Below are 21,185 nucleotides of genomic sequence, written 5' to 3'. Positions count from 1 at the left end.
CTGGGCCCTGTCAAGAGTCACTAAGTCACAATTTCCAAGAGGGAGGCCTGGGATTCTGAATTTTAACAAGCCTCTTCTGTCCTGCTCAGAAGCAGGAGGGGGGTGGAACTGTGTGACCCTTTTATTTCCCTCGTGCAGCAGTGATTTGAGAACTGGCTTTTATTTCCAAGTTTATTGCATGAACTTCGCCATGCCTTTACCCACCCAGCATTATCTTCTTCAAATCCAGGAAAATTAAAATGGCTTGCCAGGACCCATTTGGTGGCCCACGGGGTTGTGTAGTCATATGCTTGTCACAGTGCACAGGGGAGAACTTCTGTCGTGCTTTGGGTAGCAGAAACAGGCCACACGACACCTGATTGTGTCTCCCAATGGCTGTGCTTCCTGAGGTCTGCAATCTCAATTCCTGCAGAGGGGCCAAAGGTCTGCCTCGTAACTGAAAGGTGGAAATCAGCCCACAGAATAGGTGACAGGCCACCCTGGCAGGGCCAACGCCTTTCAAGGGCAGCTGAGATAGGCTGCTCCCTGTCAACCTCTGGGAAACTGCCAGGAGGGTCAGCCTCTGGATAGGGCATCTCCTGTCCACCCCACGGCCAGCTGGCCAAGTCTGGCTCATGCGGGCAGTGGAGCTGTTGGGGAGGAGCGCAGGGCCAGGTTTGGGGAGGTTTGGCTCTGTCACTTTCGAGCAGTAAAACCTCGGGAATGTTGACATCACTGGGCCTAAGATTTCTGCAGCAAGAAAATGGACATAATAAACATCATTCATGCAAGTGCCCGAGAAATGCTGAATGGGTTCCTTCCGCGGCTCCAATGAAGGTGAGTGTTCACGGAGGTCACATGGGTGAAGCACTCAACGGTGAAGTGGGCAGATAGGAAGTGTTTGGGGGCAGACATCCTGGTCACTAGAGGCAATTTGGAGACAGCGAATAGGGGGGTAATTAGAACTGGGGGGGTATTCTCAGGGGGCACAGGGAGAGGGGACAGTAGGAGAGGGGCGTGGAAACTTATATATAAAGCTGAAAAACCTCATGTGTAAAGCACAGATAGACACACAGTCCATAAGCACAGGTAGTTACTCTGCTAGTCACATTTCATTTATAAGGGAAAAAAAAAGGCTTATAAATCCTCCTTCAGGGCAGCCATCATTGTGTTAGGACATAAAGCTGATCTCTTCTGACCACTGGGAGGTGAAGCGGGCTTGAGGGAACCCAGAATCAATGATGGGAATCCCCTACATTGATCTTACTCTGCAGAGTTCACCAAGGGGCTTGTAAGTGACAGGGAACGGGCTCAGGGTGGAAGAACCTGAGACACCGCCCACTCCCCAGTTGTGGGCACAGCACGGATGCTCTGGAAGAGGAGCAGGGAAGCTTGGTCATTTAACCAGGGAGCTTGAATCAGACACACTTGTTTCAAATTCTGGCCTCCCTGCTCACTGTGTGACTTGGGTAAGTGCTTAACCATAAAGTAGGGATAATAATAGTACCAAATCATGGTGTGCTGTGGTGATTGAATACAAAAAGCTTCTAGAACATTGGCAGGGACACAGGAAGGGTTTGGCAAATGTTAGTTATTAGTATTTTGCACGCTCATGTTTCTGAGAAGACAGGGCATGGCTTTCATAAAGTTCTCAAAAGAATCACGACTCACGGTAGGTGAAGAATCTTGGAAAGGCAAGAGCAACTCTCATAAACCCACGGCATCAGGTGCAGTCCTGGCCCCGCTTACTCAAGAGCCGCGTGTTCTGTGTATTCGATCAGAGTCTCTGTACCTCATCAGATCACAGCTGGACCACTGAAGCCTCACCTTGCCACCCCTCCTCCCTCCACCACGTCACGTCTTAGCTCTCCTTGTCACCTCTCGCCCTGCTTCCGTCCTCTGGAATTGTTTCTGTTTATCTGAGATTTTTCATGTTTCCAGTCCTATCCTCCTGACCCCCCCCACACACACCGAAACACCTTCAGTGGCTCATCATGACCTTTAGATGAAAGGTCAAACTCCTTTGCATGACACAGGGCCTGACCTGGCCCTGTCCACCCCTTGACCTGGCCCTGTCCTCCCGGCCTCCCACCACACTAGCTAGCGCCTTTCTTGCCGACCCTCCCTCCCCTCCGCCCTTGCAGACGCTCTCCTCTGCCTCGAATGCCCTTGTCTCTCTGCAGCAAGTCCCAAGCTCACAGTGTCGCCTGATATTTCCAGACTGATGTTTATGTGCTTTGTCTACACTCCCCTTGAATTTTAAAACAATTTTTTCATTGATTTTTGTGACTTATTTTTCATCTCCCAAAGACTCTGAGCTCCTTAAAGAAAGAGAACAAATGTTTTCCTCTTTGATCCTCAGTGCTGAGTTCAAGTTATAGTAGCACCAAGCATATACTCAATAAATATGTGTTGGATAAATAAACAGAGGAATGAATAGTGTTTAATAAGCTTTTATGCTCATATGTTAATAACTGAAAGAGCTGACTCGAGAAGCCAATGTATTCAGATGGCACAAGACCCCAACTTGGCTCAGTTTAGTCCAAAAGAGCAGTAGGCCTGTATTAGTTAGCTTTCTGTGCTGATAACAAAATATTTGATAGAAGCCATTTATGAAGTAAAGAGATGTTTATTTACCTTAATTTCGGAGGTTCAAGTCCAAGATGGGGTGACCCTGTTGGTTTGGCCTCTGGGGAAGGTGGTGGATGAGAGCCCATCGTGGTAGGATCACAGGAAGGTGTGTATCTCTCAAATCAGCAGAGAGATAGCAAGAGACCCAGTTTCCACAATCCCTTCAAGAGCATCCCCTCGATAATCCAAAGACCTCCCACTAGGCCCCTCTGTGTGTGTGAGTGTGTGTGTGAGTGTGTGTGTGAGTGTGTGTATGAGTGTGTGTGAGTGTGTGTGAGTGTGAGTGTGTGTGAGTGTGTGTGAGTGAGTGTGTGTGAGTGTGTGGGTGTGTGAGTGTGTGTGAGTGTGTGGATGTGTGAGTGTGTGAGTGTGTGTGAGTGTGTGTGTAAGTGTGTGTGAGTGTGAGTGTATGTGAGTGTGTGTGAGTGTGTGAATGTGTGTGTGAGTGAGTGTGTGTGTGAGTGAGTGAGTGTGTGTGAATGTGTGTGAGTGTGTGTGTGTGAGTGAGTGTGTGAGTGTGTGTGTGGGTGTGTGTGAGTGTGTGTGTGAGTGAGTGTGTGAGTGTGTGTGTGAATGTGTGTGAATGTGTGTGTGAGTGTGTGTGTGTGTGTGTGTGTGTGTGTGTGTGTGTGTGGTGTATTACTGGGGATGGATCCCAGAGCCTTATGCATGCTAAGCACACACTCTACTGCTGAGTTGTGCCTCCAGCCCCCAAGTCCCCTTGATGTGATTCAGAACAAAGGCGTACAAATCTCCAGCCCCATCCCATCCCATGAAGGTCCATAGTGCCTCCAGCACCACCACCCTGGGGACCAAACTTTACATACAGGCCTCTGGGGAATGCTCAAGGTCCAAACTACAGCCATGCCCAAAGCTTTGAAGTCCAAGGGGCAAAACTTGGCGGAGCTGATCCCCTGGGGTCCAATGACAGCGGCAGCATCCTGTCCCTTTCCGGCTCAGCCCTGCGATCTTCTTGGCTCTTCATTCTCCCACAGGTGGTATCCACCAGAGATGGACTCTGTCGGCAACAGGCTCAGTTCATTTTCCGAGTGTCATGGAGAGAACACTCCTTCTCCTAGCAACCATGCAACAAATCCCCCCGAGGGGCTCTGATTGGCCTGCCTGGGTCTGTGCCCCTCCGTGACACTAAGAGTTTAAAGCGGGAAATGGGGTGTCATGACTGACCAGGCCTGAATCACATGTGGTCAGAGGGCAAGTGAGGCCATGTGACTACAGTCCATTGGCACGGGTGGGATAGGGAGCCACGGTGACAATGAGAAGAGGTGGACAGACCTCTTGGTGTGTCTCCGCTTTACCCAATATTCCCTGCACGATGCCACAGAGCCACTCCAGCCGACAGTGAGCAGGAAAGAGACAGCACTTATTTCTATTTCCATGCATGCTTTGGGGAGTTGGCTGAAAAGGAACCTTGGACATGGTCATGCCTTTTGGTTGGTTTAGATGTCTTGAGACATGACAGGTTTGAATCTCGGCTCTTTGGGGGAATAAAATAAGGATTTTATTTATTCCATTCACCACTCCTCGCTACTCTGTATGAAATCTTTCTTTTCTTCCCACTGGATAGTAGACCCTTTATTAAAATCATGAGCTGATTCAATGTTTTTTAAACACTTCAGACAACTAAAATTCAGTTTGGTTTAGTTTAAAATTGGTGTTCTGGGACAAAGGGGCTGTGAGCTGCTCCTCTTGCTCCTTCTTCAGACCTGGGCATTGTAACGGGCAAGTGGTAGGAGGGCCTGAGCAGTCCCGGCTCTCTTCCTGCCAGTGCTAATCCGCTTTTGGCTCATGGTTACAGAGGTTCAGTCCCTGGTGAGCTGATTGCATTGCTCCGGACCCACCGTGAGGCAGAGCCTCATGGCAGAAGGGTGTGGCAGAGGAGCCCGCTCACCTCATGGTGGCCAGGAACAGAGAAGGAAAAGGGAAGGGGCTGTAGGAAAGATGCACCCTTCCAGGGCACACCCGCAGGGATCCACTCCTCCAGCCAGGCCCCGCGGGCCTCCAGTTACCACCCAGTCCATTCAACCTGGCTGGGCTGTTTGAGTTACAGTTCCCACAGTCCAACCATGTCATTCTGAACTCTTCTGCATTAACACTGGAGCTTTGGTGGGGGGCATCTGCTATCCAAACCATGACACTTCCTTTCCTGGGTCCACTCCCTGCAGGGCATTGAGGATCAGAAGACCAGATCAGCGTGAGCATCCCGGTGGAGGGTGGGGAGGCGCTTTGCTGCGGTGCTTTCTGTGCCTAAGATCTGCACAGTGTTCTAGAGGCAGTCTTGAGCCTCCTCCTGCTCCCTGGGGTCCCTACTCTCTCTGACCCCTCATCTCAGGAGCACCTCCTCTCTTGGCAGCCTGAGTCCCCTCCATGTCTCCCGCCCCTGTCTTTAACCCCTTGCTTCCCGACATGGAGCCAGAAGGATCTTTGATATCTTTGTTGACACGCTCAGCTGCAGGGAACAGGGCAAGGCCGCTGAGTGATTTTTCTTGGAGCTTCCCTTGTCCTTAATTCACTAAGAAAGCACTTCTTACAGTATGGCCCTGGACTCCTGGGGACCTTCAAGAGCCTCTCATTGGATTCTAAAGGCCGAAATCTTTTTTTTTTAAATAATGGAATGTTATTTGTTCTTTTCACCTTCTTCCCTTTTGCAGTAATGATACACTCTAATGGTGGGGAAAACTGCTGGTGTCTTAGCGTGAAGGAAGTTAGTGGTGCCCAAATGCACTAGCAGTCTCTGGATTCTTCACCACCACCTACTCGCTAGCAGAACCAAAAACTTTGGTTTCACTTAAGATGATGTCTCGAAGTAAAAAGCATTGATTAAGTTTCTCTCAACCCTTGAGTATACATCTCTATAATAATATTTTGCCATTGAAAAGGAGATACACCTAAAGCAGTTCTGTGGCACGTGAAAGAAGATTTAATAAAAAAAAAGGAAAAAAAAACCACTTTTGCAATTAAGCTGTAAGGTGAAGGAACTGAGCCACTTCTTTCATGAAAGAACGAGGGACATGCCAAATATTGTGATACCGGTTGGTTACAATGAAAGTCTGTCCTTCCAGGGGTGGAGTGGGAAGCAGTATTTGTTACAAATACTGACAGTGTGTGTTACCAATGATACAATTTGAGCTTTCAAGAAGAAACTGGAATTTTACAAAATTTGCATCTGATATCATGAGCTTCCTGTACGGATAAACTTTTGTGATGACATTGCGGGTTGTTATGGTTTGGCTAAGAGGTGTCCCCTCAAAGCTCTTGTGTTCATGCAGGAATGTTCAGAGGTGAATTATTAGGTGAGATAACCCCTGAGAAATCACTATAGGACTGATAAAGTTTTGATGTCATATAATAGAAGAATAGCTGCAGTTATATTAAAAACTATTAAAAACTCCTTTCAAACTCTACATTTGTGTGAGGCCAGATTTTTACATTCTTCAATCAAAGCAATGTAATTCAACATCTTAAATGCAGAAACAGATGTGAGAATTGCAGCTATTTTCTATTAAGGTAGATGGTAAAGGGATTTTCAAAACTGAAAGATAATGCTCCTTTTTTTTGAAGATGGATTAATTTTTTCATATTTTTATGTGAACACATAATGGATGCATCTAATGACATTTAAGTTAGTTAATAAGTGAATATTTTAAAAATTCTACTTTTAATTCCTTATACTGTGAGCATTCATAGATCTAACCCACATAAAACTAAACCTCTTTGGACTTACCAATAATTTTTTTTTTTAAAGAGAGAATGAGAGGGGAGGAGAGAGAGAGAGAGAGAGAGAGAGAGAGAGAGAGAGAGAGAGAGAGAGAGAGAGAATTTTTAATATTTATTTTTTAGTTCTCGGCGGACACAACATCTTTGTTGGTATGTGGTGCTGAGGATCGAACCTGGGCCGCACGCATGCCAGGCGAGCGCGCTACCGCTTGAGCCACATCCCCAGCCCCTTACCAATAATTTTTAAGAACTTAAAAGGATCTTTGTGATTAAAACAAGAATTGAGAACTGCTGCACCAGGAAATGGGGGCGCACCCTGGCCTCCACTGTAGGGGGAAAAGAGGTTGCTGTTTGCCAACCCCCAATACAGCAGGACCTGCTAGGCCCGTGACTAGCTACCCACACTACCCACGACCCCTTCCGTGTGTTCAAGAATCGTTTCTTCCATTGCTCCTGGAAGTCCTGGGTGGAGCTCTGGCGGGAACTCTTTGTGTCTCTAGCTGTGTTTAGAAGGTTGGTATCTGGAACCTGTGTCCGATCTTGGCTGTCCATTCCGGGAGGCAGGAAGCATCCCACTCAATGGCTTGCTAGATAACCTTGAATCATTTGATAGTATTTATTTATTTATTTTTCTTTGTAGGAGAGTAGCTATTCTGTTCTGTTGTGACAAAATAGTGCTTTGACCTCGTTCTAAGGTATCCATTGTCACTTTGGAGTGGCAACGAAGAGAGGTCAGAAGGCGGGGTGGTATTTGGAAAAGAACACAGGCTTCAATACAACCCCAGCTTCACCACTGACGGAGGGACTGGGCAAACGACCTCATTCTCTCATATGTAAAATCAGGGTGAAAATACCTGCCTCTCCTATTTCTCAGAGACAACGCGCTCGGAGGTCATGAGATCCAGTGCAACGACCTGTTGTCCTCATGACTGTTTCCGTTGGCTTTTTGCTGCTGTGACCAAAAGACCTGACGAGAACAACTCCGAGGAGCAAAGGTTGAGCTGGGCTCACAGTTTCCCAGACTCAGTCCTTGCTCAGTTGACTCCTTTGCCCTGAGGAGAGACAGAACATCACGGCCGAGGGGCGTGGAGGAGGAAAGCAGCTCAGGGCATGGCCACCAGGGAGCAGAGAGAGAGAGAGTTCCGCTCACCAGAGACAAAGCATAAACCCAGCAGCATGCCCCCAGGGACCTACTTCCTGCGCCACGTCCAATGCCTACCGTTAGCACCCAGTTCATCATCTCAGTGGATTAACTGATAGGCTCTCCTAAGGTGGTCACTCCACTTCTGAACTTCCCCGCATGGTCTCCCACGTGAGCTTTTGGGGGATGCCTCATATCTAACCCGTAACCATCATCATCATCATCGTCATCATCATTCTCTTAGCAGGGCAGATGGGAGAGGGCCGCTGGTGGAATCTGTGAGGCTCCAGTCCAATCCTCCTTGGTCTTCATGGTCTCTTACCTCCTTTCTCTCTGAAGGGCAGGGAACAGCAGATCCACTGGACAAGATGAATATCCACCGCTCTCTTCCCCACTCTGTCCTGACAAAGAGAAAGACCCTTCCTTCCATAATGGTTGGCACACACGTTTTTTCCTGAGGAGACCTTTCTTCTTGCCTCCAATTCCCCCGCCAAGGCCTGCACCTTCCTTTGGCCTTCTCCCTAACTCTAAACCTTGGTGTGGGTCAGCGTGGATTCAAAACGGTTTGGCCAACAGTGGAAAAAAAATAAAGAGCTGGCTGAATTTTACGAAGTAAGATTTGCTGAATATAAAGCTATTGGAAGCCACAGAGACTGTCTCTTGAGCATTGCTTTTTTTTGTTGTTCTTTTTTTTTTTTTTAAGATAGGGGTTCAGTGCGGGGGGGGGGGGTGCGGATTTTTATGGAATAATGTGTGGAAATGGTTTGTTTCTTCATGCAGCTAAAATGGAAGCCCTGGGTCCCTTTCATCGCTGAGGAAGGCAGATTAATAAGTTGGGGGCAGTGACTGCTGCCTCTCAGCAGCTGCCTCAATTAGCTCCCTGGTTCAAGCTGTGCTTTGGGGCTTGGAGCACAAGCCTGGTGGAATTTTAACCTTGCTGGAGGACTTTGTTCCCTCACCGAGGCTGCCTACTTTTAGCTTTAATATAACTTTTTATTTCTCATATTCAGGTTTGCCGGCACTGTGGATATGAGAGAATGACCCAACAAGTTTCCTTTCAAAAACAAGGGAAGTAAGTGAGATCGTGAGAACGGTAAGAAATGAGGATCTCTAGGCATAAAAATCAGATAGATTTGGGGAGAGGATATTGATCCATTTTAATGAAGCATTTTGGTGGGAGAGGCAGCCTGTCCAAAGAACTTAATCAGAAATCACTGGATGGTAAGTAACAGAAACTCACTCAGTTGAGCTCATGTGAAAATGTGTAGTTAGTATGAAGCGTTAGGGACACCACACAGATCTCAAATGCCTAAAGGACCCCTGGGAATTAAGAGGTTTGTCGTTCTATGCCTAAGTATAGGGTCTAAGTTCAAGTTGCCTGGCTTAAAATTATTGATGTACCCCGTGCACTGTAGAACGCCGGACAAACCACCTGCCTCTCTGTGTACCACTTCTCTTTTGTACCAAGCATAGAAAACAATGGAATCAACATGTTAAGGTTGTTGTGGTGTTAAAATGTTTAGGTACATGTAGCCCGTGTAGACCAGAGCCTGGCACACACTGAACACTTCATAGTGTTAGCTCTGAGGCTTTCTCTAATAACTTGTTGTTTCAGACCAGTCCTACCACCAAGGGCAACAAGAGGAAGTGGGTGAAATGCTCAAAAGTAATTCCAAAGGCTTTTGGAGCTGGATGGAAACGACAGAGGCTTAAACCAAAAACAAACCAAAACCCCGGGAAGCACTTCTGGTAGATGCACTGGGTTGAAAAGAACAAAAACAGGAGACAGGGACTCTCAAAGAAAATTTATCCTATGCTTTCTGCTGAGGGTTAGGATCCAGGAATTTGGATCAACCAGAAATACACCAATCCTCATCACGACCAAATCCTAATCTTGAATACGTTCCATCACGGATTTAATTAAGGCGGGCCTATCTACCTTTACCTAGCTACTTTCTGAAAGCAAAAGCTAATCCTCTTGGAGAAAGACAACACCCTCTTGAGCTTTGCATACACCATTTGAGATTAAATAAAAAATGGTGAGACTCACTTGGAGGCAAGATAAAAATGTCCAGATACCACGAGGAAAATAAATTCCAACAGTATAAAGAAATACTGAAATACTGAAAATAATGAAAGTATTGGCGTTCATACAGTCTTAAAATAACTATCATCCATGTATTCGAGAAATTAAACACTTTTCAGGATAAAATAAGGGATTATTTTTAAAATGATCAAGTGAAATTCTAAACTGAAAAAAATAAAAAAGCCAAAATTTCAAAACAACATAGGGGGTTATCAGCAGGATAGAGAGAGCTGAGAAAAGAGTAGTGGACGGAAGAATTTGTCAGAAGGTAATGTCTGGACTCAAACATGGAGAGATAAAAGAAGGGGGGGTGGGGAGGAAGTAAGTAAGGAACCTGAGATCTATGGGGCAGACAGAAGGTTGAATAATAAGTAGTTGGAGTCCCAGAAGAACAGGAAGGATGGAAAGGCACAGAACAATGTATGAAGAGATAGTGGCTGAAACATGTCCCAGATTGATAAAAGACACTACCCCACAGGTTCATTATTAACTCCAAGGGGGAATACACAGAAAGGAAATCACATACAAGCACATGGTAGTAAAACTACTCAAAATCAAGGATGAGCACATCATCCTAAAACAGCAACAAAACAGAGGAGAAAGTACAGATCAACCTTTAGAAAGCAACAATAATCTGACAGATGACTCCTCAAAAACTAAGAACAGCAACGGGAGCTTCATAATGGAAGACTGACACCTGAATCACAAACGAATGACATCGTCAACGTGAAGGAAGAGAATAGCTGCCCTCTGAGCTTCTTTGCTGATTTATAACAACCTTCAAAATGAAAGGGAAATGAAGATATTTGTAAGATAAATAAAAACTGAGAGAATCGCCGCCAGCAGACTCTTACTAAAGCTAAAACCAAGGGAAGTTCTTTAGTAGGCAAAAGAGACCCTATGGAAGTGTAGAAAAGAACAAAAATGAATGCAAAGTATAATATGTGGGTATATTTAAATGAGAATTAAATATTTAAAACAACGATATCAACATCATGCATGGTTTGAATATTTTTAGAATTAAAGTACATGACAGTAATGAAAGCAAAGGTTGTGGATAGTAAACGGAGTATTCAGGTTCCCAGAATTGTTTCTAATTTGTTTAAGACTTTGATAAGTCTGTCTGTATAGTCATCTTCAGGACAATCGCTGAAAGACATAGTAACAATATGTAAAATATATGAAGGGACAGATGATTAAATCACACAATTATTTCAATAGAAGGTAAAAAAAAAAGGTTAAAAGGGCCAAAAAAGTAATATAGAACAGATGAACAAAGAGAAAACAAGCAAATAATAAAAACAATAAAATTAACCCAAGTATGTATGTAATTCTGTGAAATATGAAAGAATACTCAAGCCAGCAGCCAAAGATTGTCAACCTGGACAAAAAATTAGATTTTCTGTCTCTACACACACACACACACACACACATATACACACAATTAAAAATAAGTAAAGGTATGCAAGGAAGTATACCAGTAATGTCAACCAAAATAAAACTGACAGTTATGTTAATAGCAGATAAATCAGACTTTAAGGGAAAGAGAATGGCTAGAGATAAAGAAAAGCCGTTCGTTCTCTATGATAAAAGGTCCATCCACAGGCAATCGTAAATATTTTAAGTTGATATGAACTATTAATAACACCTCAAACTATAGGAAACAATAATGACAGGACTAAAAAGAGAAACAGAAAAACCCATGAGTATATTGGACATTTTAGCATACCTTTCTCAGTGACTGATAGAACAAGGAAACAGAAAAGTCAGCATGCTTATAAAAATGTGGCCTAGTTAATATATATAGAACACTAGACCTAACAACTGCAGAATACAAACTCTTTCCAAGTGCAATCTCAACAAGTTTCAAAGGATTGAAATAAAAAAATATGTCTTTGACCACAATGGAATTGAGCTAGAAATAAATTACAGTGGTTAAGCAGAATATCTCCAAATACTTGAAAATTTAAGTGATATGCTTCAAAATAATAAAAAAATAAAAATCACATGGGAAATCAGAAAATATTTAGAATGGAATGCTTATGAAAATATGGCATATTTTCATAAATCAAAACTTGGGGATTGTAGCTATAGCAGTGCTTGAAAAAATACTAAATCTATATCATCTATCTCTATATCTACCTTTAAGTGCACATATTGGAAAAGAAGAAAGTTAATTCAAATATCTGATATGGTTTGAATGTCCTTTCTAAAACTCATGTTGAAATTCATTGTCATCATAATATTAAGAGGTGAGACTTCTAACATGTGAGTAGGTAATGAGAGCTCCATCATCATGAATGGATTAACGCCATTATTATAGAAGCAAGTAAGTTATTAAGAGAGTAGGTTGTTATGAAAGTGTCTTTAGATCCTTGGCTTTCTCTTGCTCCCACCCTGTTACCTTCTCATGTATTCTCCACAAAACAACATGCCCTCTGTCATGGTATGATGCAGCAAGAAGGACCCACCAGATGCCAGCAGCTTGATATTCCAGAACTGCGAGACATAGATTTCTCTTCAATAATTTATCAGGTCTGTGGGATTCTATTATAGCAGCAGAAAACAGACTATGACAATGCCCATTTTAAGAAGTTAGAAAAACATCCATCAAGTTTAACCCATAGAAGGTGGAAGGAAAGAAATAGATATAAGAATATGAATTGAAAACAAATGTACAATAGAGAAAATCAATACAATCATAGGTTATTTCTTTGAAAAGACTCATAAAGTTAATAAATCATTTATAAAAAAAGAGAAAGAAATGTAAAAAGGGACATATTTTATAAATAAAAAGTGAGACATTATTACAGATTCTATGGATATTAAAGTAGCAAAAGGGTATTATAAACAAGTTAGAGAAAATAAACTTTGGAAGCAAGGCTTAACAAAACTGACACCTGAGGAAATGGAAATTTCAAACAGCTCTATGTCTACAAATGAAATACAATGAGAATTTAAAAATCTTCTCACATGCCAAATTTTCTTCAGTATGTAGTAAACCTCGATGTATCCATATCCTAAGATCCTATAATTCTACTCCTAGGAATACATACTCAATAAAAATGAATTTACATGGACACTGAAATACCAGTAAAAGAATGGTGATAGAAGCATTATTTGGGGTAGCTAAAAAATGAAAACAGTCCAAATATCTACCAGCCAAATGGAGGGAGGAAATGAAAAGTGGAATATTCACCCAATGGATTCTATATAACAATGAAAGTGAATTAACTATTTCATGCAATAACATGGATGAATATCATAAATACACTATGGAGGGAAAGAAGCCAGACATAAATGAATACATATGATATGATTCTATTTATGCAAAGCTCAAAAGGAGGCAAAAGTAGCACAGAATACTGGTTACCTCTGGAAAGGGTGGAGAAAGTAGTGACTGGAAGGGGATTTAAGAGATGCTAGCAATGTTCTGTGTTTCAATCCAGTTAGTTGTTACATGTATGTGTTCAGTCTATTCTTGTGCACCTTTATGCATGTGTTTTACATTTCTATGAGTTATATGTATGCATATTGTGCGTCAATCTTATCAGTGTTGTTTTCTACAGTTTAGATCATTATTAGATCATCATTAACATCTTAAGGGACCGGTGAAGGGAAGATGTCAGAAATCAGCTTAGATGGAGTCACACCATACACATATTTCCTTAGATCCTCCCTTAGCATTTGTAGGGCCTAGAACAAGGGTACAAACAGAGGTCCAGATATCATTTATATAAATATTTAAAAGGAAATCAGGCTAAGGAGTTGTAAACTAAAAACATACCTTATCCACCTGCCTTGACAGATGTAGTTGTATCATTATAAAAATACAGTGCCCTGGAAGTCCAGTTTAAACAGCATCAGGACAGTAGGATGACAGACTGGAGAGGCAGTCCAGTCCCCAGCCCAGGGGGGCTCTTTTCCCTCTCCTGGTGTCCTCTAAGGGGCCTCACATGTGTTCAAGTGGACATGCAGCTTCTTCACACCCCAGCAAAAGGCTGTCCCATGGAGACTAGCAGAGCGGTCCATGTTTGGGACCACATACCTAGAGAAGCCTGCAGAGGTGTGGGGATATAGGATCCCAGATCCCAAGAGCCTGGTGTGGAAGGGTGGGGTGTAGGCCCTAAGAGGACGAGTCCTTAGCCCCATGGACTCCTTGGGTGGAGACGCGAGCAGAAGGGGGGCCTCAGCCAGAGTGAAAAGGAAGTGAAGTGTGCTGGCCCAGAGCTCCTCTCTGAAAGAGTTGCCAATGATGGGTCTGAACGCTGCAAAATACCCCAGTGATTCTTTAGACCAGGGTCTTTGGAAGCCCAAGTACCCCCCGAAACTGAATGAAAATGCATGAGAGTGAACAGATGGTCATTTTTCTGGGGAAATGTCTAGAGCTTTCATGGTCATTTCAAAGGTGTCTGTGGCTCCCAAAATATCAAAAGCAGAGTTCTCAGTGAAACCTCTTATTTTACAGATGATAGGTCTCTGTGGCTCAGAGAGGTGAAGTGACTCAAGGTCACTCAGAGCTCTGCTTAAATCTACTGATTACTGAAGCTTCTTTTGACTGCTTCATAGCAGAGCTCATGTCCTCTGGTCGGGTGGGGCTGGAGAATTTGCTAAGCTCTCCTTTGCAAAGATTCTTATATTTAGCCACACTTTAGAATCATCTAGATTTCTTGTGGGGAAAGTTATTCTAACCTACAGCCCAGGGCTGAAAAATCACTGGATTAGAAAACTTCACAAAGAAATGTGTTGTAGCAGGTGTGGGGTGGGATTTAAGTGCCCAAAACCTGCTCCATGAGTCTCTAGCTGCAGAATTCTGACTTAGGAGTAGCCTAGAGTTGACATATAAAAGAAACAGTCTTAAATGAAAAAGTTCCACTTTATTAATGAATGGACAGATGCTTAGCCCCACCACCATTCATGCAAATTAGGGCTCCCCTGGTAAACAAAGGCAGACTACAGCTGGGAAACCCAGGTACTATCTCCTGTCCCCCCACCCACAAAATAGCATAGCTTGCAGAACACTACAGTGGCTTACCTATGCAGGTGGGTAAAGGCTGCTGGCTCAGAGTGGGGGAGGATGGCTGGGTCTGTAGGGCAGGGCTGCACATCTCTATCATCCCCCTAGACACAAGTTCTCTTAATTTACCAAAAGTGAAGTAAAGAAGTGGAAGAGAAGGACTGGCTGATTTATATCCCAGACCCTCTGTAGGTGGCCAGGGAAGGTTAGGGAAATTCTGACCTTCTACAGAGAGGACAGAGAGGTCTCCATCATGGCGGCCGCTCTCATTCATGAAGCGTGGCCTCATTAATATCTCAAGCTCATCAGGTTAGCAATGGAGGGATGGAGAAGAGGTAGGAATTGGAAAGAAAAGAGCCTGTCCTGGAATGGAGGGAGAACACTAGGCTTTATCAGAAAAGAGACGATTACAATGCAGCCATGAGAGGTAAGGTCTGGGTTTCCTGGGGGCTGTAGTGGGAAGTGCCACTAACCCACACGGGGCAGAGAGGGAGTGGGCAGCTCTATGGGAAAGGTGAATTCTGGAGGAAACATGGTAGCTTCAGATGGTGAGTAATGTGGTGTGTGAGAGGACCTCAAGAGCTGAATGGCAAGGATGTGGACTGCGTGGAGAAGCTGTCTTTGCAATGGATATCAAAATGGAAGAATTAGGCATGGCAGTTGCTCAGTGGGCATTGCTTAGAATGAATGAATGAATTAACTGTCCTCAATCAAGGACATTTTTAATCAACTTGGTTTAGAAAGATTCCAGTTTCCTTTATTCTCTAGACTCTGGGTCTTTTTTGAGGACAAGGTCACTTTGAATTTGGCTCAATGGGAGCTGCAAAAATAGTATCAGACTTCTTACAAATTTTGAACTTGTGTCTTTTAAGTAAACTTTCAACCTCCACAGGAGGATCTCAGAATGACCAACAATGATCAAGTCAGCCCACGAAGAAACCCAGCATAAAGCTCCGAGGTGAAGAAATCTTGTGCAGGTTACAGAAAAGAGTTCTTGGAATCTGCCGATGAATCCAACACTGACAAATGCTCCTTGGGGAGGCATGTGGTAAAGTGGGAGGTCTAAGGGGCCCCAGGCCTTAGGGCTGGTTGGACTCCCAGCTTACCCGTGGCTCGCTGGGTGCTTGTGCAGGTCTCTGAGCTCTGGCACCCACGTGAATAATGTGGAAATAATTCCTATCTCATTGAATTGTTGGGAAGTTTAACCTGGAAAAAATGTCTGGGAATGGGCTGTCCTGCCTAAGGCTGTTTTTATTGTAAGGAACAAGAAGAAAGTATTTAACCTAATCCCACTGAAGTCCAGGAACAGGGAATGAAATGCAGAGTTCTCAGGAGTCAGGGGCTGACTGGTTGGAATCCAGGCACATGCTCCGTCACCTGGGAGCTGCAGCATCTGTATTATGGTGGCCCCTCTTTCCCTCTGTGCACTTTGTCCCCTTTTCTTCCTGTAAATTGATTTCCTCAGCCTTTCTCAGCTCCTTTTGATCTCTTCCTTCCCTCCACCCCACCAGACCTTTCTGCACCCCAGCTTTTCCATGGACACTCCTCCTGTTCTGATTTCCTGAGCCCCAGTACCATATTTCTAGAAGAAGAACTGAACTGAGTGAGCTTCTGTCCAGTGTGGACTCGCTGGTCCAGTGATCTGTAGGCAGGTCTGAGACTAGGTATAAACATGGCCCTGGGCCCACTTCTTCAGCTCTGCCGGTAAATGGTTCCCAGAGAGAGGGCCTGTCGGAGGGCAGACAACCCAAAACACGTACATTACAAGTACCTACCCCAAGTGGATGTGCCACAGATTATCAGCCTCTTTCCCTTCTCTTCTCCTGACTCTAGCAGAGCAGGTCTCCAATGAGCCCATACACGTTCAGGATGATCTTTAGATTTCTACTTCTACTTGGGATCATTTGACTCCGTCCATCTCTAGCTTTCTTTGTACCTATGTCCTGTCCATCTAGGCAGGCCAATTTTCTCCAGGGAACCTTCTCTGATATCTTCAATCCCTCTCTGTCTCCCTTATCTCTGTCAGTTCCTTAGAGTCTACAACATACAATTTTGCACTAAGTTATGTAATGACTTGGGCCTTTTTTTTTCCCAATCATTCTGATGATGTTAGTGTTTTTATTTCAACTAGATTATAAATCTATTTAAAATGGAGAGTACCACAGGGCCAAGAACAGAGAGGGAGAGATCAGATGTTCATTGAACAGAGAGAATTACAGCACAAGAAACATTTTATATTTGGAAGGGATCTTAGTTTACTATTTCCTTAATTTCAGAAGTAAGGTCAAAATAGAAGAAATACCTGTGGTTGACTAAATGAAGGGTTAAAATGAAGACCAAATATCATATCATTATATATTATGCATTTATCAGTAAAATGTGTGTTATAGCCATATATTTATAAAAATTAATATGATTTATGTTACAGAAGAATTATCTCCTAGCAGATTATGGAATAGTAGTTGGAGAATCATGATACATTCAAGCCAGAAGAGTACTGAGAAATAATCTAAGACATGCTGCTCAGGTTTGCAGATGAGGAAACTCTCTCCCAGGAAAACAGAGACTTGTTCAAGATCACTCAAGATTTTACTTCTTAGTGGCAAAACGGAGACCAAGCTCTGCATTTCCTACTTCTCACTCCTGTGATTTTCCCTGCATTCCACTCTAACCAAATCCTTCCCTTAAGCTTCCATTTCTTTCTGTCTTACTGTTTTCTGTTGCTAGGACAAAATGCCTGAGACCAGATAACCTGAAAAGAATGGAGGTTTATTTGTCTCACGCTTCTGGAGGCTGGAAAGTCTGAGAGCATGGCACCAACATCTGCTAGTAATCTGGTCAAGGTTTTCTTGCTGCATCTTAACAAGGCTGAGAACAGCACATGACAAACCAGAGCAAGTGTTTCAGCTTCTCTTATAAAGCCACTAAAGCTATCATGGGGTCCTCATTCTTATGACCTCATCTAATCTTAATTACCTCTTAAAGGCCCCTCTTCCAATTACCATTGATATGTGAATATATAAGTTTCGAACACACTCAAACCACAGGAGCTCCCTGAACCTTGCACCCGACGCCAGAGCTCATTTGCTTCTCAGAGCCTTAGTTCTGCATCATTTGCCCTGACCCATTCCTTACACTGTGTTCTTTTTATCTCCCACTTCCTTCTATTTGAGTTTACTTCTGCTCACTTGGTCATTGCTCTGTGAACTAAATGCTTGGCTCTGTCTCCTTGACTATGACCTTGAATCTCCTTCTCTGGCTTATTGTAAATACCTTTCCCAGTTCAGCCGGGCCTCGAGACTGAGTCGTAGGTGCAACTGACTCATCTATCCATGGATTTAATATATGTTTACTGTGCTTATCTTCTGTGAAGGATTCACAGAACACGGCCCCCACTTAATAAACTCACAATCTAGACGTGAGAGATCTGTTTTAAAGCAGTAGGATGTGTTCACTTCAGATCTTTATTACCATGGAACTCAAAACTGAATCTGGAGTGATGGGAAAGTGATGGTCAGGGAGGCCGTCCTGTTCCACAGATTAGGACAGGACCCTGGATAAGCATTAGCAAAACAGGTAGGGGGTGGAGGTGAGTGGGTGTGCAAGCAGAAAAAGTGACATAAGCAAAGGCACAAACGCAGGAACAGCGTGGGGTATTGAAGAAATGACAAGTGCCCTGATGTTCTTGGAGGATAAAAAGGAGGGGAGGGGGGGTAGTGTGAGATAAGGCTGGAGAAATGGGTAAACCAAATTAGGATGGGCTTGTCTGCAAGGTCTGTAAGTGAGATAATTCTGCGGGGATTTAGGGAGCTAATAAATGACATCCCTGCTCCCTGCCTGAGTTCCTAATTAATTGAGAGAAGCCCCAAGGAGTCCAGCAGATGGAGATAAAAATGTCAGCCTTACTATGGATAAAACAATAAGCGTGGCTTAGATCTGCCCAAAGTACTTGCTAACACTTCCCAGTGCTCAACTGAATTCCCAAAGTGCAGGCCTCCTCCACAGGGACAGACCTTCTTGGAGCTTTCCATAATGCTTCATGAACATCTGGCACAGAAAGAGAGGGGGAGAACTGGACATGCTCGCCTCCCCGTGCTAAATCCTCCAATCAGACAAATCGCTCCTCCTTTGAGGAGAGAGGGCATGTGTGCTACTCTAATGATGGTCCCCACACTTGGAAACATAAAGAAGGAGGGAAAGAAAGTTCCTGCATAATGCATACCCACCATTTACTACCTGCAGCCTTGCAGGAGGCCCTGATTCCACAGCTGGGAACAGAAACAAAATTAGGTTCTAAAGAGTGTCTCACAGAATTGGTAAGTGGACGTGGAAACCCTTTGTACCCAGTGTTTGCTGTTCATAAGGAAAGGGTAGAGTCCTCAACATGAGGGATTTTGAGAGCCTGGATTGTGTACACCTAGAACTTCTCAGAGATACTCCTACTTCTTTTACCACAAAGACACTCTTCTTTCATCAGAAAGACCTCCCTCTGGCCTATTATTCATCCTGGGTAAGACAACATGACCACACACACCTTCTCACAGTAGAAGCTGTCAAGCTGAGAACACAAGCCCGGACTTGTGACAGCATGTGTGCAAGGGGAGGTTCCTCTCCTAGGTGAGGGCACTGGCCAGGGAGTGCCCTGGAGCAAGTGTCTAAGAAACTTCTGAAAGCATGTCTTCCTCCCCTTCCTTCTATGCTAGCATTTTCTTGAAAATGTCTTCCCTCCCCGTGGAGAGCTCTAGAACGTCAGGATCCAAAGAATCCCTGAAACTCATTGAATCTGGTTCTCCATCAGGGCTTAAGACCGTCAACAGCATCTTCTCCCTGACAAGTGGCCATTATCCTCTGCTTAGATGTGAGGTGGACAGGGAACTCTCTCCCCACCACATAGCTGGGGTAGGGTTCTCTGTGTGATGACGTATAGACTGTTTTTATTTTCTCTTTTGCTGGGAGTTTTTGCAATTGTACAACACTGTGGAACAAACAGAACCCCGATTTCATTTCCCCTTTTTGCTTTCATCTACTTTTGACAGATCTATGACATTTCCAATTCTTAGGATATTTTTCCTTCTGGGATATTCAGAGATTATTTTGGAATACTGAAGGAAAAACAAACCCCTGAAAATCTCGCGTGAAGGTTGGGTTTATGTGGATCCACAACAAACCATCCCGTCAATGCACTGTTCCAACTTTGAGTAAGTTCTTCCTGACTTTGAACCTCCGTGGTCTCTTTGTAACTCTCACTGTTGGGCTTGTTTCAGAGCTTGAGACCCACATGGCAGGTTGGTCCTGGCATCCTTCTCGTCTCTCGAAGACTACCCTGGCTGGTCCCTGAGTGTGACAGTCTTCCAACCCTGAGAATTTTAACAGGGAGTCCGTCTTCTGAGTCTTGTCCCAGCTCTCCAGATACAACCTTGTGGAGAGCCACATAGATCTAGTCATAGATATAGACTACATATGGATGATGCAGTCCCCATCATTGGAACAATATTATAGCCAGAGCCATGTGACATTCCATTAGATATCTCCCTCAGTAGAAGGAAAAAGCTGTAGTCCTTTAATCAATCTTCTTTGGGCCTGGTCATTTAGCCAATTATGCGTTCACCTAATCTAGACCACTCATCTCTATCTAATATCTCATACTCAAGAAGATTACAAGTCATCCTGACAACCCTCTGCCTTAACCGCAGATACAAAAGAACTACAGTAGTCTCAGAATCAAACAATCCAGGTTTGGATTCCAATACCACTACTTACTTTCTTCAAACAAACGACTTAATGTCTTCCAGTCTCACATTTTTCATCTGTAGCTTGAAGATAAAAATATTTTCTGACTCCTAGGATGATTGTGAGCAGAAAGTGGGAATCATGTACATAACTCATAGAGGTTATGACCATCACCAGCAAAGCTGTGCTACCTGGGTTCAAATTCCCGTTCTTCTGCTGACTTATGGACAAGTCACAGGATTTCTCAGAGCATCAGTGTCCTCATTGGGAACATGGGGATAGTGCTAATTAACCCACTTCATAGTGCTATTGTAAGCATAAACTTAAATAGTATTCATAAAGAGTTTTATTACAGTACTTGGAATATAGTAAGTACGTGAAAAAACTGTTAAAAAAAAAACTGTTGAAATTCAAGACGAACAGTGAGAGTTACAAAGAGACCACTGAGGTTCAAAGTCAGGAAGAACTTACTCAAAGTTGGAACAGTGCATTGACAGGATAGTTTGTTGTGGATCCACATAAACCCAGCCTTCATGCAAGATTTTCAGGGGTTTGTTTTTCCTTATGAAGTATGATAGGAAATAAATGACACACGAGGATGTATATATTGTACACTATACAAATACTAGCTTTCTTCATTCCTTCCCTTAATCTAGCTGTCTAGCAAGTCCTTCAAAAGAGGAAATGACATTAATCCGATGTGCTTAATCAGAGTGAACTCATACTGGCAGGCTGGGAGACTCACTTCCCTTCCTAGAATATTAGTGTTCAGTAATCTTGGCATTTGCCCAGGATGTCTCCACCTCGCCAGGAAAGCAAGCGAACGACTAACCCAGATGGAACAATGGAGAAACCATGAGTGCAAC

General features: G+C 43.8%; 1 long non-coding RNA gene across 1 annotated transcript; it reads left to right on the top strand.

Moving 5' to 3' along the window:
• Positions 1–576: 576 nt before the first annotated feature.
• Positions 577–18,029, top strand: LOC144378549 (uncharacterized). Its single transcript, XR_013440314.1, has 3 exons — positions 577–816; positions 8,497–8,579; positions 15,482–18,029. It is a non-coding gene; the product is annotated as an uncharacterized LOC144378549 (long non-coding RNA).
• The last annotated feature ends 3,156 nt before the right edge of the window (positions 18,030–21,185 follow it).

This window comes from Ictidomys tridecemlineatus, chromosome 6 (assembly GCF_052094955.1).
Source record: "Ictidomys tridecemlineatus isolate mIctTri1 chromosome 6, mIctTri1.hap1, whole genome shotgun sequence".
Lineage (NCBI taxonomy): Eukaryota > Metazoa > Chordata > Mammalia > Rodentia > Sciuridae > Ictidomys > Ictidomys tridecemlineatus.
Note: the sequence above shows the minus strand (reverse complement) of the source record. Positions and strands in the feature narration are given on the sequence as shown.